The 18,501-nt window shown below is 40.1% G+C and overlaps 1 long non-coding RNA gene across 2 annotated transcripts in view; it reads left to right on the forward strand.

The window, feature by feature from the left end:
* LOC135970943 (uncharacterized) overlaps positions 1–18,501 on the forward strand; it is a 68,067-nt gene that overhangs the window by 44,225 nt on the left and 5,341 nt on the right. The window contains exon 2 of one of the 2 annotated variants that reach the window (XR_010586883.1): positions 13,675–13,906. The exons of the other annotated variant lie outside the window; for it this stretch is intronic. This is a non-coding gene — a long non-coding RNA (uncharacterized lncRNA). Of the gene's footprint in view, positions 1–13,674; positions 13,907–18,501 lie in introns of those variants that run through there. 2 annotated transcript variants of the gene reach the window in all.

Below are 18,501 nucleotides of genomic sequence, written 5' to 3' on the forward strand. Positions count from 1 at the left end.
GAAGAGACAGAATGATTACTGGAACAAAATAGAGTTCAGATAAATACTTAACTGTGAATGGGAATGTGATTTGTAAAAATGGTGACACTTCAGGTAAGGGTCAAAGAATAAATAAATCAATAAATAGTGTGACAATAGACTAGTGATCGGAGTGGAAAAAAGAGAGGAGAGAGAGAGAGAGAAAGGAAGCTGAATCCTTACATCATTTCTTACCTAAAATAAATTTCATCTTGGTCTATTCTTTGCAACATAAAAAAATTTATGAAAGCATTAGAATAAAGGCAGTATTTTATTTTCTTGGAATGATAAAGGTCTCTTAAAGTGTGACATAAAACCCGGAAGCTATAAAGAGTAGATTTATAAATTTGATCACATAAAAATGTAACAGAGCAAAACAAAGCCCAAAGACAAAATAATAAACTGAGAAATGTTACTGTCACCCATACTGTAGACAAAGATTGATTTATTTAATTTTACAAAGAACTGCTATAAGCTATGAAAGGAAAATAAATCTTGGGACCCCAAACTCACTAAGCCAAAGGGAAAAATGAAGCTGGGAACTGGGTCACGCAAACCTGCCTCCCACTTTGGTTCCTAAATAAGATGGCTACAAGATGAAAAGCTACACATCTCTCTCATAGCCCCAAGATCTTTACCTCAAAGCATTTCTGTTAAAATTCACCATGGCAATACAAATCGATAGCTTATCTTCACAGGTGTGGGGACATAGAACAGAACTCAAAGCCATCCCCCTGCCCACCTGACACAAATGCATATCTTATTCTTTCCTCTGCCCTATTGTCTATGCTATCTTGTGTAAAAATTCACATTCACTGAGCCAGACGAAGGCATGTCACTATTTTTTCCCTACTGTCCCTCTTGCATGAAAACTGTGTATTCTCAGTATCCCCCTCTTTTCCCCTTTACATTTGAAGCCCTCAAAATCATCTTCGAAGAAAGGCATAGACCTGTCTCCCAGGCATGCATCCTTAGCTTCAGCAAATAAACCTCCTAAAATGATTCAGACTTGTCTCTGTCATTTTTCTTGACTGATAAAGCCAAAAAGAAAAACAGGTGAAAACCGAGGAGAAAAATGGACCAAAGATAAAAGCAAGCAGCTCATAATCAAAGACAGCTCATTATAAAAGAAGTACAAGTGGCAATTCACAATACAAATGGATGCCCAACTGTACTTGGAATTCAAGAACTTCCATGAAAACAACATAAAGAAAACTGTATGAAGATGGCTGTCACCCAGTGTTGATGAGGGTAGGGAAAGGAAAACTTTGGGTGAAAGTACAAATTGATTCAGTCGTTGAAAGTATAGTGAGTCAAATCAATTAAAATTTAAAATGTGTATGCCTTTTGACCCAACTCTAAAACATTTATGAAAGATATGCTCACACACATGCACAAGGGTATTTGAACAAGATACTTACTGCTGTTTGTACTAGTGAGAAAAATGCTGGAAACAAGCTGAATGCCCATCTCTAGAGAACCAGTTAAATAAATCATGTTATACCCACATGATGAAACACAGTAGATCCATTTTAACAATGAGCATAAACATCAAAAGGTAGTTGCAGCATATTAAGTAAAAAAGTAACTTTCTGAAGAGTATGTATTGTGTAATCTCATCTATGTTTTTTAAAATGTATATAAATGTAAATATTTAGGAAAAGTCTGAAAGACATACTAAAAATTGTTAACAGTTTTTACCTCTGGTGAATAGGATGGGGGAGGCTGTGTTTAATGAAGAGCATGAGATTCTTCTTATTTTTTATAGTTCTAAACTGTTTTAACTTTTTTTTTAGTAAGTATGATTCAATTTTATATTTAAAAAATAACTTGTTCCCCCATTTTTTAAAAAAAGAATTTTCCTTTCTCTTCCTTCCTTGACAGTTTCCTCCTTTATGGTTTTCTTCTCCTTGCTCTGGATAATTGCTCAGAATAAATACTCTCAAGCCCTGACCAGGTGAGATGACCCCAGGAGATACAGGAGAAGCAACTGACTGGGCTAGAGGCAGAAGACCTGAGTTCTTTTTCTTAGTTTTGCCTCCATCTCGCAGTAGATCTCTAGCAACTCACTAATCTCTGCTAATCTCTGCTAGCACAGTTTCTTCCTGTGCAAATGAGGCTGTAGGGCAAGGTTCCTCTCAAGGTCTCATCAGCTTGGTGGCCAAGCAGTGACCTTCTGTTCAGCAGCTTTCCAGCCCCACTCCCCGGCTCCTGAACTCCATCTCCTGCCTTATATGGGAGGCTCCAGCAGTGCCACCTTTCACACGGAGGTGCCGCTGACACTAATGGACAACAGAGGGCTTTTATTCCACCCCACACCTGCTCTATTTGGGGGCTGCTATCAGCCATCTCACATCTGGGATTTGCCTTTGTTATCTAAATGGGCTCTCTGGGGCTAGAAAGCAGATGCTCTGAGCCATCAAGGAGAGCTGTCTCTGTCTAGGTTTGAAGTGGGTTTCTCTGAATAATCCTGTCACTCAAACACCTGGGTGGCTCCTACATTGAGCCTACAGATGGTTAGGACATCTGCCTGTGGAAGGACTGTAGTCACAGGCCTAATGTTCAACTATATAAAGATGACATGCACAAGTCCATAATCAGGACATGGTGTGTGCTTGTGTGAACACGTGTGTGTGTGTGTATGTGTGTGTGTGTGTGTGCATGCACTACCTTTTACTAAGCACTCCCTATGTGCCTGCCAGAATACTTAATGCTTTATGTGGGATACATCATCTAGTCCTCTAACAATCTTAAGAACTATGTATTATTAATCCCATTTTACAGATAGGGAAAAGAAGTACTGAGAGAGAGAAAGCAACTTGCAAACTCAGTTACAATAGACCAGTTTGGTTTTGAGATATTGAGTCAAACGGTATACACAAACTTTCCCCATCTATATCAAGCCTGTGCCCTTTGTTTTGCTTTTGGCAAGGACATAACAGGTCACCCAAGACACCCCAGTGTATACTGTACAAGGATGAAGTTCATTGCTGACGTCTCTTGATTCTTCCCCATCCTGCTCCCCATCACCTGCCCAACCACAACCCAAATTTGACTATTCCACTCCCTTTCTTCACCAAATATTTGTTTAAATAAATAAAAACCTTCTGGTTGTCAGTATTTGCCAAGTTGTGGTAGTTGGGTGGGGGAGACAAGGGCCAGGGCTGACGAGACGAGGTACAACATCAATGTTTACATGTCATTTAAAATACGGTCTGTGCCTGTGTCAGAAGTCTGTACAAATCTCTGAATCAATTTTGTTGATTCGGGCACTTTTTGGAGGATAACCAACATATCTTGAAATATGGGGCTAGGAAGCAATTTCACTGGGGTTCATTTTTCAGCGATAGGTTCCACCTTATCTCTAGTGCCTCCGTTCCGAAAATCATAAGCATATGTCCTGCTGCTGTTGAGAATAAATTTGTCGAGACAACAAGCTGGCATAGACAAGGACAGTGTGCAAAACAGGAAACCATTGCAAATGCTTCCATACTCCTCCAGGAGACAAATTACTTTACATTTTTCATGAGGAAAAACTATAGAAGTTAGTATTTTATTTCCTAGACCTATAAAAGCCTAACTGGTGCCCATATGTCATACTGTAAGGTTTCTTCCAGCCCTTTCAAGTGTGATGCAAGATTAGGATAGGGGAAAAAAGAATAATTGAGCTCTCCTGTGGGTGAGATGACTCCATATGAAAATATACAGACTCCATTTCTAAACCGTTTGGGTATCACGTTGACTTTTTCTTGATTCTCTTTCAGTCCTCTCTCATCCTCACAACCAAAACCCCACCAAGCCTTTGCACCCTCCTCCACAATATAAAAGCCACAAATCACGTTTTTGTGAGCCTTAAGATTATTCTAGAACCCTTGGTTAGTTTTGTAACATCCCAGAAGAAGGTACACATAAGCTTTTTAAGAGGACAAAAGAAATAAGAAATTCATTATTATTGAATACAAAGAACTTTTCTGGGAAAGTGCAATGGACAGAATGTGTGTGTGTCTTCCCCTCAGATTCTTATGTTGAAATCTGCACCTCCACAGTGGTAGTATTAGGGGATGGGGCTTTTCTTAGATGAAGGTGGAAAGCCTTCTCCATGAAGGTGGAACCTTGATGAATGGAATTAGTCCCTTATAAAAGAGGTCTTAGAGAGCTAGCCAGCCCCTTCTGCCATGTTAAGGGCACAGCTAGAAGGCGGCATCTATGAACCAGGAAGTCGGTTCTCACCAGACACTGAAATTGCTGGTAACCTGATCTTGGACATCCAGTCTCCAGAGCCATGAAAAATAAATTTCTATTGTTTAGTAGCCGCCAGTCTATGGTATTTTGTAATAGAAGCTCAAATGGACTAAGATAGAGGGGAGGGATTTTTGTCAATTTTCTTCACTCTACATCTCCAACATCTAAGAAAAAGCCAGGCACATTCTTGGTGCTCAATAAATATTTGTCGAATTAATAAATAAATAAATTATAGTGGACATTTGTACTTGTTGCCTGTCTGCATTCATTCCTTTCTTTCTGCTAAGAGCACCCTAAGCCTTATTTGGGGAACCTCTCTTTTCCCACCCTTAATGCACATGGCTCAGGTACAACTGATCCACCCCAGCTGCAAGGCAGAGCGCATGTCCCAGGTCTGAGCCACGGGCCACTGTGATTGGTTAAGAGATGGTACATGATTCAGTGAAAGTCCAATGAGGGCCAATCTCCAGTTCTGATGGGAACTCTGGGGATATGGAGTTATTTCCCACTGGAACTGCTATCTCTAAGGACAGTATAAGCCAGGAGCTTTTAGGGTTCACCTCATAGAGAGATTCTTTCTAGGAGTCAACACAGTACAGAAAAAAGCAAAGCCAGAGATGGAGATAAAGTGAGAGTTCTATGTATGTTGTTTAACCCTTGCATTTAACTGTATCTGGGACCCAAAATCCTTTGGAGTTTTTAAGTTATATGACCCAATAAACCCCCTAAAGCCAAATGAGTTTCTGAAAATCTAATGTTTAAAAATAATAATAAAATTAACAAATGAATTAGGGAAATGTCAATGATTTTACCATCCTGGTAACTACAGTTTCTCTTAACGTGTGTTAGTACTTGACTAATACTAATCAAGAATAAGACTGCTGTTTCAAAGAGACCCCAAAATACCACAACTTAAAGAAGATGGACATCTTTCCCCCATGCAGAAATCTGGGAGGCAATACAGGGCTTTAATTGTGGCTTAACTAGGACTTGATCTTGTTACTTTGTCATCCTCAAAATGCAGCTTCTCTTTCATGACCCAAGAGTGCAGTTCAAGTTTCTGCTATCAGGTGTCTTCTTGCCAGCTGTAAGGGAAAGGGGAGGAAGAGGAAGATGTGTACAGATAAAGGCATCATCAACTTGGAGAAAGGTGCAAGTGGGTGGACCAGAAGAGAAATAAAAAATAATCCTTCTTTCCTCTCTCTCGTTTTCTTTCTCCAAGCATTTATTGAGCACTCACTATATACCAGGTTCTATGATGAGTGCTGGGAATATAACATAAAATAAGGCTGACTCAGTCCATACCTTACTGGAGCTTATACTTCTGAGTAAGTGTATTAGTCTGTTTTCACACTGCTGGTAAAGACATACCTGAGACTGGGTAATTTATAAAGAAAAAGAGGTTTAATGGACTCAAAGTTCCACCTGGTGGGGGAGGCCTCACAATCATCGCGGAAGATGATAGGCACAACTTACATCATAGTAGGCAAGAGAAAGAATGAGAACCAAGCGAAAGGGGTTTCCCCTCATAAAACCATCAGATCTTGTGAGACTTATTGATGACCATGAGAACAGTATGAGGAAAAACGCCCTCATGATTCAATTATCTCCCACTGGGTCCCTCCCACAACACATGGGAATTATGGGAACTACAATTCAAGATGAGATTTGGATGAGGACACAGCCAAACCATATCAGTAAGTTATTTTAAAATGTCAGAGGTCCGATTTTAGATGGTGGCAGCTTCTGGGGAAAGATATGGGCTTTTCTCTTTTATAAGATTTAGAAAACTCAGTCACCCCCAACTACTAAGACCTAGTGGCTTTCAATCTTCTGTCCCAGTGGCTACCAAAACAGCAAAAGATCTGCTACCTCCATTTCCATTTTGTGTTGTACAGTCCCACGCATACACAGTTATGCACCATATAACAACATTCCAGTCAACACTCAACCACATACATAACAATGGCCCCATAAGATTATAATACTGTATTTTTACTGTATTTGTTTAATGTTTAGACACACAAACACCATTGTGTTACAATGATCACAATATTCAGTACAGTTACATGCTGCACAGATTTGTAACCTAAGAGAATTAGGTTAGGATGAGAATTACAACCAGCTAGGATGTGTGGGTTCACTCTGTGATGTTTACACAGCAACAAAATCATATAACAACACATTTCTCAGAACATATTCCCATCACGAAGTAATGCATGACTATATTAATTTTCTCTGTCATGTGTATGTGATAAATCTTTTATATTTAACTATGCTATTAAAAGCTGTCTCTTTTCAAAGGAATTTCAGAAAATTGCAGGATGCAAGAGTTTTTTTTTGTCTACAAAATGGAGCTAATGAAGCTTCCTACTGCATAATATGTTGTGAAAATTAAATGAGATTATATATGTAAACTTCTAAGCATAGTAAATATGTTGACTCTTTCTAAAATCGTTTTTATTATATTTTCTGATCAGAGATCATTATTTCTCTCTCCCTAATTCTATTTAGGGCACCTGGAAGAGAAGGTGTCTGGATTTTTTTCCAATGAGTACATATTACTTTTATGTTTAACAATTTAATATGCAAGAATAATAACTTTTTGTGTTTTAAAAAAGGAAACAGCTCATTATAAAGTAAGCAATGAAGAAAAGTAAAAAGAATTTTTAGTAATAACCCCAAATGATTAGTATAGATGAATATTTGACATCTTTCTAAGTAGATATATAGATTACAATGTTTTCGGTTTCAAAAATATATGTAAAATCCAAATAGAATTGCTTTAGCACATAGAAATGTGTTGATTTTTTGTAATTGACATCCAGAGACAGAGTGATCTTCAGGGTTGGCCTCATCCAGCTTCTAGTCGTTGTGTATGGGGCAAAAGTCTTCACTTGCAAAATGTCTGTAGCAGCTCCATGTTTTGCACCTTTAAACAGACAAGTCCAGAGGGACAGAGGGAGTTTCCTATGGTGAGCTTCTCTTAAAAGCTTGGAAGCTCCTTCTTCAGAAGTCTCCACCAATCCTTCCTTCATGTTTCACTAACCTGAGGTGGGTCACAAACCCATTCCAGATTCTACTGCAGGAAATGCCACACCCTGGTTGGTTTCGACCTGAGTTCCCTGGGATAAGGGATTATCTTCAGCCCAATCATTCCACCCTGGCCCTGGAGCTGGGTTCACAGTCCCCTGAAGTACTTAGGTTGCCTCTCAGAGAGATGGAAATCTGTATGAAAATCCAGTTACTATTTAGAAAGGTGAGGAGAGGAAAGGGAAATGTATACTGCATTAGTCCATTCTCACCCTGCTGTGAAGAAATACCCAAGACTGGGTAATTTATAAAGAAAAGAAGTTTAATTAACTCACAGTTCTGCATGACTGGGGAGGCCTCAGAAAACTTCCAATCGTAGCGGAAGGCACCTCTTCACAGGGCAACGGGAAAGAGAATGAGTGTCAAGTGAAGGGCGAAGCCCCTTATAAAACCATCAGATATTTTGAGAACTCACTCACTATCATGGGAATAGCATGGGGGAAATCACCCCCGTGATTCAAGTATCTCCACCTGATCCCTCCCTTGACATATGGAGATTTTAAAATTCAAGGTGGGATTTGGGTGGGGACACAGAACCAAGCCATGTCATATGCTAAAGAGAGATTGAAAGAGAAACAGACATAGATAGGCAAAAATATTTTTACACAAATATGAGCATATTATGCACACTGTTCAAAAAACTAATGGATTTAATGTTACTTGAATTGAACATTAGAAAAGTAAAACTAACATAAAACAGAAAAATTGCTGCCCTTTCGTTAAATATCCTTTACCACAGGAGATACTATTTGCTAAAAATTCCTTCTTGGGGAAATAAGGTTAAGAAAAGATACTGTGAAAAATGTTAAAAGGTTGGAGTCTTTTTTTTTAGCAACATGTTTCAGTTTTAGACAATATCGAATGACTCACACATCGGAAAGATGAGTAAATCTTTAGACTTGTACTTCCTCCCATCTCCCCACCCCTCACTTCCCAATTTTGGCTGTAATATTACTTTTACGTTATCATTGCTTATAATATTCACATTCTGTTGTGGAAACATTAATCTCATAATTGTTTAATACCATCAGTTCCATGTTCAAATGAATTATGTGTTCCTAATAAGTCTTTTTTATCCCAGACTCTATATTTCCAAATATTTTATTTCTATTTATCTCTAAATCGACTGTTTCATCACTGAACAATTCCTCTCAAGCAGGACTCATGAGTGTGTGTTCCCTGAGTGCTGCTGTGGGCCAGAATATTTATCTGTGACTTTTCTACTTAAACTCATTCTGGATGGGTGAAATATTTTTGAGTCACACTTTCCCTTGGAAATCCTAGGTGGTGCTTTATTATATCTTGGCATGCAATATTGATTATTAGTGTCAAAGGCAACCCTAACTGGCTTCCTTTACTTTTTATGTCCTATGCCAAAATACTTTTTTAAAAAAGTCCTTGAAGTTTGATAAGTTAATGGGGATATGTCTCAGTGCTGATCATTTAGTATTTGTTTTTCTTGGGTCATGGTGTGCTCTTTCAATCTGCAGATTCGTTTCTGCATTTGTCAGAGCAAATTTTTTTGTTTTATAGCTTTGAATATTTTATCTGTCCTATTTGGAGATTCTTTACAACCAGGCTTAACAACTAGGCTCAAATTGCTATGTGCTTTTCACTTGCAATCACTACCTTTATCTTAAGCATTTTTTCTGTCTGTAAGCTTATTTTGAGCTGTGTCTATTTAGTTTTTTTTTTTTTTTTTTGAAGATTTTTTATCTATTTATCCATTCTATAATAATGTCATTTTGAATGAAAGCACTTGGACACAGGGGGGAACATCACACACCCGGGCCTGTCAGAGGGTAGGGGGCTGGGGGAGGGATAGCATTAGGAGAAATACCTAATGTAAATGATGAGTTGATGGGTGCAGCAAACCAACATGGCACATGTATACCTATGTATCAAACCTGCACGTTGTGCACATGCACCCTAGAATTAAAGTATAATTTTAAAAAAATAAAAATAATGTTTTGGTCTTTAATTTGTTTCTATAGGACAGCAGAAAATCACTTTTCCAGGTCATTCTCTTGTTTCATTTCCTCTTTGGGACCCACCATGTTGAATTCATATTCTTATTAACCTGTTCTATAACCTAAAGCATTTAGGGAAAACAATATGCTCTGCTAATTGGTTTTCTTTTCTGATTTATAGCTTTTGATTCGATTTTTCAATATTTTGGTAATTTAAGGCTTCCAAAGTGAGCACAGAGTTAGAAACTACTTTTCTAAAATCTCTTTCCTTTCTTTGTCTTCCCCTTTTTGAAGTCTATGACATTAGGTTGCTGCCATTTCCTTGTGTTCTTGCTGTTGCTGTTTTTTTGTGTCTGTTTTTGTTGTTGTTGTTGTTGATTTTTATTATTTTTATTCATATTTTAGATGTTGGAGAAGGATAGTCTCTATTTTGCCTCTATTCTGCCATCCTTCTTCAGAAGTCTATATTGTTTATATTTATTTTCATTTGTTTAAGCCAGGAAAAAGTGACCTCCATTTTTTAAAAAAAGAATCAATGAGATCATGTATGTAAAGTTCATTAAAAACTTTAAAATACTATGCAAACATTATTTTTAAAAGATAAAATCATAGAATTTTTAAGATTGGACTAAACCTAGGGACTTGTGTTTTAACCCCATACTCAACTCAGAAATCCACTGCAGCATTCCTGATAGTGGCTTCTGCTGCTCTGTGTGATGGGGAACTTGATCCTTGGCAGAGCATATCATTTAGTAAATGCGCAGCTTTTGCAGTTCATAATTATCTATTGTAAGGCCAAATGTGCTTTCTGGAACTTTCTGGAACTTTAGCCATAATTTCTAGCTCAGCCCGACTTAGTAGGTGATATAATGGTCACATTCAAAGTTGTCACGATGTAGAGACACTGGCATCCTGAAGAGAAAAAATAAAAACTAAAATATTCAGTGTGTTTATATAGGAACCATACAGATCACAATAATTTGTGTGAACTGTTTTCTATTTGTACCCAAAGACATGCGCAGAAAAAAAAAAATGTTTTTAACAGTGAAAACGTCTGATTAACTTTGTAGCAAGTTTTTCTCTGATTTTAACTGTCACAAAATCCTTACTCAAAGCTCATAGATAGCTGCTCCTAGAAATGTTGGCAACCGTTCAAAAAATTAAATGGAGTGTTGCTGATATCTGATCATGATCACCTTTCTGTGCCACTCAAGCTGCTGAATAAGCACTTGTTGAGGGAGAAACACATTTCCCAGTGTTCAAACCACTTCTCAGGAGGAAGCAGCTCAAGGACCACTTCCTAGTCTGCACACTCCGGCTTGGGGGACCACACAATCCAGTTAGAAAAAGGCCGGGCGCGGTGGCTCACGCCTGTAATCCCAGCACTTTGGGAGGCCGAGGCGGGCGGATCACAAGGTCAGGAAACCGAGACCACGGTGAAACCCCGTCTCTACTAAAAAAAATACAAAAAATTAGCCGGGCGCGGTTGTGGGCGCCTGTAGTCCCAGCTACTCGGGAGGCTGAGGCAGGAGAATGGCGTGAACCCGGGAGGCGGAGCTTGCAGTGAGCCGAGATCGCGCCACTGCACTCCAGCCTGGGCTGGGCGACAGGGCGAGACTCCGTCTCAAAAAAAAAAAAAAAAAAAAGAAATAGTGTTTGCACAAATAACTGTTCCTGTAGCAAAACGTTTTAAAAATACTTTAAACAAATCTTTTCAAGATTTCTAATTCTAGCCTGTATCAGAAATGTATTAAAATTCTGCAGACCTTTTTGCATTTTGTATCAGCTCAAGTTTCCCTTGAAAATGTTTCGGAATTTCTGATAATCTTTTGCTCTCCTTTTGAGAGTGAATTTTCTGGCATCAGAAGTTTCTAAGGCAATTGCATGGCACTTCAATACTGACCACTTAGGAATTAGGTAAGAGGCAGTTAATGGAAGCATAAGGGGAGCATGGAGATCCAAGGACCCCTGACTCTCTCCTAGTCTCACCTTCACCTCCATTGAAGGCCAAGTGCTTTGCACATTCTTCTCACAGCCTCCATAATAAACAGTGACATTTCTGTGCTTATGGAAGCCCGTAATACCCTTCGGTGGGGTTTCATTTTTAGATCAACACACACAAACTTTAAATCATCCTCATCGAATTCTATAATTCAAAAAGCCTTCCTTCCTTCCTTCTTTCCTTCCTCCCTTCCTTTTTTTTTTTTTTTTTTTTTGACAGGGACTGGCTCTGTCATCCAGGCTGGAGAGCAGTGTCGCAATCACAGCTCACTGAAGCCTCAGCCTGCCAGGCTCAGGTGATCCTACCACCTCAGCCTCCCGAGTAGCTGGGATTACAGATACACGCCACAACATTAGGCTCTTTTGTTAATTTTGTAGAGACAGAGTCTCTCTATGTTGCCGGGGCTGATCTTGAACTCCTGGGCTTAAGCGATTCTCCCTCCTTGGCCTCCCAAAGTGCTGGGATTACAGGTGTGAGTGACTGCGCCCAGCCCAAAGAGTCTTTGTTAGAATCTTAATTTTTATTTTTCCTCCTGAGGACTGGGTCAGTATTCTCTTTAGTTACCTCAGCCTTTTCCTCATCCTCCTTCCCTTTTTCACTTCTGGGAAGGGGCGAGTTTATCCTGATGGGCTTTTGTGCCCCTACCCCGACCTTGTGTATGCATCTATTCTGTAGCCCAGTTCCTTTCCCTGAAACAAACGAAGGTGAGGATTTATCAGAGCACAACGCAGGCCCAGCCCTTTGCAGACATTACCTCGTCTACTCTTTTCCATGACTCCCTGAGATAGGTTACATCATCACCCCGATTTCACATACTGGGAAAAGAAGAGTTAAGTGGCTAGCCCAAGGATACCCAACTAGGAAGCAGAAGAAACCAAATTTAAATCTAGATAGTCTGATTTTAGAGCATATACTCTTAAGCCCCACACAATGCTGCAGGAGCCACTACACCGTGTGCATATGATTGTACTGGGTACCTTCACACAAGCCACATTATCAGCAGGCTTTGCTGCGCTTTCCTGGAAACTCACCCAAATGGTCACCTCCAACACACATCCTGTGAGCACCTCTCAAGGTGCTACTCTAGGTGATAAAAGTGGCAGAGGAAGCTCTCTGTGGGTGGCACATGGTGCTGGCATAGTCTTACATGGGGTCTCACAGGCCTAATGGAATTTCCATTCGGGGCAATGTGGTGGATTGCATTACATGAAACCCTCCTGCTATGAAACACCTGGAAAAGCAGTATAAACTAGAACTGGCGTCCCTTTAAATGTCCCAACTGAGCTCAAAAGAAAGAAAAGAAAATCCCAGGGGCCAAAAATGAAATGGAAACTAAAACCAGAGAATAACCTGCACACTGAAGCTGGGGCCACCTGGGGGTATTTGATGATCTCACAAACCAAGGAGTTTGGGATTTGATGGTTAGTCTGGGACAGAAGGAAAAATTGATATCCCACGTAAAGTTGCTACCCTTAGTGAAAGAGGAAAAGCGGGGAAAGGCCTCCTTCCCCTAAAAGACCAAAGGAAATGATAGAGAAACTTGCATTCCTTGGAGTGAGCTCTGAGTGGGGAAAATTTTTGAAACTCCAGGCCTGCCTTCACAAGCTTTGGGGTTCAAAGTTGTACTCCCTCTGTGGTACAGGAGACCTCTGGGTGTTAAATCAGTGTAGAAACAGTTTTTAGATGTTCCTAAAATTCCTGTCAAAAGCAGCACCAGAGAGATGCCCTCAAACTTGGAGACCCGGGATTCCCATGGTTTAAATGCCATGTAAGATGAATTCACAATCCAAGATTTTTTTAAAACCCCAAACACATGAGCCAATGCCAGCAGACCTATCAATAGAAGATATAAAACCTCCCCAAACTCAGCTTTGGCTAGGGACTATAAAATAAGAACGTTTAAGGTGATTAAGGAAAGAAAGAAATAATGAGAGACAAAGAAGCCATAGAAAAGACTAAGCATATTGTACTAAATAGAACTTTGAGAATAAACAATATAGTAATTAAGATTAAAAATCCAAGGGCAGCTGAAGAGAGAATCAGTAAAGCCATTAATCCAGTTCTGTCTGGTGCCTGAGACATATAGAAATGAGGAAAATTCCGGAAGGCAGCACGGAGAAACAATAAGAAGCTCCCAGGAAAGCAATCTTGGGTCTTCTACCAGAAAAAAAAAATTGACAAGAAGAGTTCTTTGTGCGCTGGAGCTGCGATGTCAGTAAACATTTTCTAGAAAGGGCCAGATAATAATAATTTTCAGCTTGGTATCCATACATCTCTGTCTCTGCCACATAGTCTTCTTTGCATTTTTTATAACCCTTTAAAAATGTAAATATTTTCCTTCGCTCACAGGCTGTACACAAACAGGCTTTGGGTGTGATTTGGCCTGAGGGCATGGGCATTTTCTACTGCGTGAGGATAATCTGTCTGAGAAGGAAACCATTCAAAGGAGGTCCTGCCAGGAGGAGGAAGAAGAGAACACAGATTCCCAATGACGTGATTTGAGTGCCTGGACCCACTAGATACAAAAACCTAACCCAGGAATTTTTAAGTTTGTGAACCAATAAATGTTCTTTTTTCAAAAGTCAGTGTGCCCTAGTTTTATGTTACGTATAAACAAAAGAACAACTGGCAAATGTAGCAATGTGCTTGAATCTCTAAATCCTTTCTGTGTGATAGTCTGCCTGTTTTAATATCATCTAAATTGCAATTGCTATTGTTCAGGAATTACTAAAACAGTTAAACCCAGATTAATGCAATATTTTTTACAATCAGTTGTTCTCTGAAGTGGAAAAATAGAAGAAAGAAAAACAATATTTTTGTGTGTGTCAGGCATTGCACTGACTGTCTTAGATGTTGTCCCACTGAACAGACACAACTCCTTTGTGAAATATGCATTAACTCCCTTTTATAGGTAAGAAAACTTGATTGTGAGAAGTAAAGTAACTGGTCTAAGGCCACACTTAGAGTTGAGTCATTGTGGCAGAGATCTTATGGCTTAGAAAGCCAATTATCTGCTATCTCACCCTTTACAGAAAACGTTTGCTGCCCCTGCTCTGGACAGAAGGAGATATTACTATTATCTTAGCTGCTGGCTGAGATCGTTCTCAAGAGGGAAACTGTGCTTGGGAAAATACTTTGCTAAGTGTTTGGGTTGGAGATCCGTGAAAATTCCAGTATCTGGAGCAGCTCTAGCAGGAAGGAAAAGATGTACCATTTTACAGGAGAAAATAAGAGGAATATTGGGTATTGGCTCCTCTCAAAAAAAAAAAAGGGGGGGGTGGGAGGAGGAGGACAGAGGGAGGGGGCAAGCAAGGAGGCTGGCAGAAAAAGAATTAGAGAGAAAGAGGCTGGAAAGTTTTCAGGAAGTAGGAATGTAATATTAGGGCAACAGGATTGCAGAAAAATCTAGTACCAGGTTTTAAGCTATTTGATTTTTCGTATATCATGCTTCCTGGGATCCCCTGGTCTTTGGTAAAATGGCTTGTTTGTGTAGCTGGTTTTGGGATGAAGGGAGAGTCAAAGAGAAGTTATGTGGGGGCCCAATGTCAGAGCTGAATGGAAAGAAGTAGCTCTAAGACACAGAGAATAGATTTTGACAAAGTTAGGACATGAGAATAGAATTAACCATAAGACCATAAACCATAAGAACTTCCCCCAGAATTTGGAGAGCCCTTGCAAAGTGCTTTAGGTTTCCCTAATCAATGTAATTTCAATCCAAATCAATCTTCCATAGGGTTTAAGGACCAGGAGACCTTAGGTAATAGCAGAGTCAGCCACTTGCTCGACAGGGATTGAATAAGGTGTTCTCCCTGTGTCTGGGAGCTCATACCCTGTGGGAAAACAGACCTCAGAACAAATGTGTAATAATTGCTCTGACAGAAAGATGAACAATTAAAGCACAAAGGACAAAATGGTCGACTCTGCCTAGGGTGTGAGGGAGGACTTCTCGTAGGAAGTGATGTTTGAGCCAGGCTTTGAAGGATGAGAAGGAGGTAATCACTCAGACAGGAGAAGGGAGAATCTTCCTGCCAGAGGGAAGAGGAGGTGCACAAAGGTGAAGCCAGAAAGAGGGTGTCAGGTAACAGAAGGCTCCCTGCAAGACGAGAATGAGAAAGGCAGAGGAGGGAGCGTTGAGAAGTGGATCAGGCTCCTAAGGTTGCATACTTTCTTTTTTCTTCCATAAAGCGTATTTACACGAGGAAGGCAATCAGTGAAATTTGCTTTCAGATTGGTTATCACATCTATTATTTAAAAAGAATTGGGGTTTGATGGGGTGGCTCTTTTTCTTTCCTTTTGCTCTTTGGAGCATTTACTCTTTGGTGGTCTTACAGCTGCTCTTCTTACTGTGAACACGTCTTGACTGAACATCATGATATGCACTAAGGAGTCAGGGAGGTTTAACTGATTGTACTGCCAAGGGAAGCAATACTGCCACGGGAAGCAACAGCATGTGTTAAGAAAAGCACAGCCTTGAGTTTAATGCTGTTTCTGCCACTTCTTAGTGAAGCACAATTTATTTAAACATTCTGAGCCTCAGTTTCCTTCTCAATAAGAAAGATAGAGACCAGGTGCAGTGGTTCACATGTTTAATCCCAGCACTTTGGGAGGCCGAGATGGAAGGATCACTTCAGCCCAGGAGTTCAAGACCAGCCTGAGCAACATAAGGAAGCCCCAGCGCTACAAAAAATTTAAAAATGAGCCAGGAGTGGTTGTGCATGCCTGTGGTCCCAGCTACTTGGGAGGCTGAGGTGGGAGGATCATTTAAGCCTCAGAGGTTGAGGCTGCAGTGAGCTGTGATCATGCCACTGCACTCCATCCTGGGTGACAGAGTGAGACCCTGTCTCAGAAAGAAAAAAGAAATAAAAAAGGTAGATAATAGTATCTATGTGGCAGAATTGTGGTGAGGAGTAAACGACATGAGAGCCCAGTGGCTGTTACCTAATAGGTGTTCAGTAAATATGAGTTCCCTATTTTCCAGTTAGATGAGATTCTTTTTGTACCTGACTTTTTTATGATTGTTTTGAGTTGTGATGTTCAATATGATTGATAGCCACTAGCCATGTGCTGCTATTGAGCATTTGAAATGTGCCTCATCTGAATTAGGATGTGCCATATGTGTAAAATATATACCAGGTTTCAAAAACGTAGGATGAACTGAAGAATGTTAAGTATTCCATTAATAAACTTTTATATTAATTGCCCATTGACATGGTAATATTTTGGATATATTGGGTTAAATAAAATATGTTCTTAAAATAATCTTACTTGTTTCTTTTTCATTTTTTAATATGGCTACTAGAAAATTTAAAATTAATTTGTGGGTTGTATTATATTGCTATTGGACAATTGCTGGTTATAGAGGAAAGATGGAATGAAATTCCAAGGCCTCTCTGAAGCCCAGGTGACCAATAAAATATTTCAATTTTTTCAACTTTGTTATAAGATCTAGTTGCCTAAAATTCAATGGAATTTTGAAAATAGGATGAGACACTTAGTCACTGGAAATTAGGTTAAATTGACTTTGATGGGAAAAAAATGCAGTTGTCAAAATTTACTTTCATTGCATTTTCACCACCAACTGAGTACCTTGTCCTCTAATGTTACACGTAAGTGTGAAGGTTAAGAGCTGTCTTTCTAACTCACCTCTGCTGGCCGGAATCCTGAAGCCACATGCTACACTGCTTTGTCTCTCCTGGATTGCACAGTGAAATTGTTTTCTCTTTATGTACGACAGAGTCTTCACTTCTTGAACTCCTCATCCTTCTCAGAAACCACACAGAGGTGTCCCTGGACTGCAAAGAAGTTTCTTTCAAATACTTTAAACCAGTAGGAGACCTCAAATTTGACATTAAATACACATATGTGCATGTGCACGTGCACACACACACGCGCATGCACACACGGAGAAACCCAGCACAGGGTGAGGCGGTGCAGGGGGCAGTGGCAGGGTATGGTCTCCCTTAAAAAATTCCAGTGAACTCACTAGCTTTGAGATACAGAAAAACGCTGAAGCATTTCTTCACACACCATGGTTTCTTTTCCTTGACATCATCTGTGAGCCAGTTTGCTGGGGAAGGAGGTGGGTGACTGGGGCTCCCAGTAAGCACTTGTGTAAATGGAGGCAGAGAGGCAAAAGAGAGTGCAGCCAATGTTCATTGCAACACCACATCATTGGCACAGTTTCTGCTTCCTTCTCTTCCAATTCCCAACTCTCTCACCTGGGTTCCAACCCTAGCACTCCTCGCAAATGGATGCCTCTCCCTAAGTATGAGCTCCAGGCTGCTAAATCCAATAAATATTTTTAGCCACATCACAGGAATAACCCTTAACATCTGCCTCCCCCGATCCAGCATTGACCACAGCTATGGTGTACCATAGCCACGGGCACTGTCCCCTTTCCTCTCCTCCTTACCCACACCCTGCAGCAGGCTTCCTCCTGCCTGGCCTAGCAGCCTTCGGAAATGGCTCATTCAGAGGCTCTCAAGGCATACATAATGCCACATCATAGATATTGTTCAGTTCTCATCTTTACTAACCTCTCAGCAATACACCACTCCTCCCATCTTGAAACACTCTTCTTTGACTGTTCAATGCCATTTGATATGGTTTGGCGGTGTCCCCACTCAAATCTCATCTTGAATTTTAACTCCCACAATTCCAACATGTCATACGAGAAACTTGGTGGGAGGTGATTGAATCATGTGGGCGGGTTTTTCCTGGGCTCTTCTCATGATAGTGAATGAGTCTCACAAGAGCGGATGGTTTTTAAAACAGGAGTTTTTCTGCACAAACTCTCCTCTCTTGTCTGCTGCTATGTGAGATACCTTCTGCCATGATAGTGAGGTCTCCCCAGCCACATGGAACTGTAAGTCCAATAAACCTCTTTCTTTTGTAAATTGCCCAGTCTCAGGGTATGTCTTTATCAGCAGCGTGAGAATGGGCTAAGACACCATCCTTATGTGGTTTCTCCTAGGGCTTTGCACCTTCCCTTTCTATCTCCTTTGCAGGCTCAATTTCTACCTTCTGACTATGAAATGTTAGATTTCCAAGACTTGGTCACAAGCTCCTTCTCTTCATCTGTTCTAATACTTTCTCCCTCGACACTCAGGAATTATTATTACCAGGGTTATCAATAAATATCCAGGGCTTCGACATCTGATAATGCTGGTAGCTTTA

Source organism: Macaca fascicularis, chromosome 5 (assembly GCF_037993035.2).
Source record: "Macaca fascicularis isolate 582-1 chromosome 5, T2T-MFA8v1.1".
Lineage (NCBI taxonomy): Eukaryota > Metazoa > Chordata > Mammalia > Primates > Cercopithecidae > Macaca > Macaca fascicularis.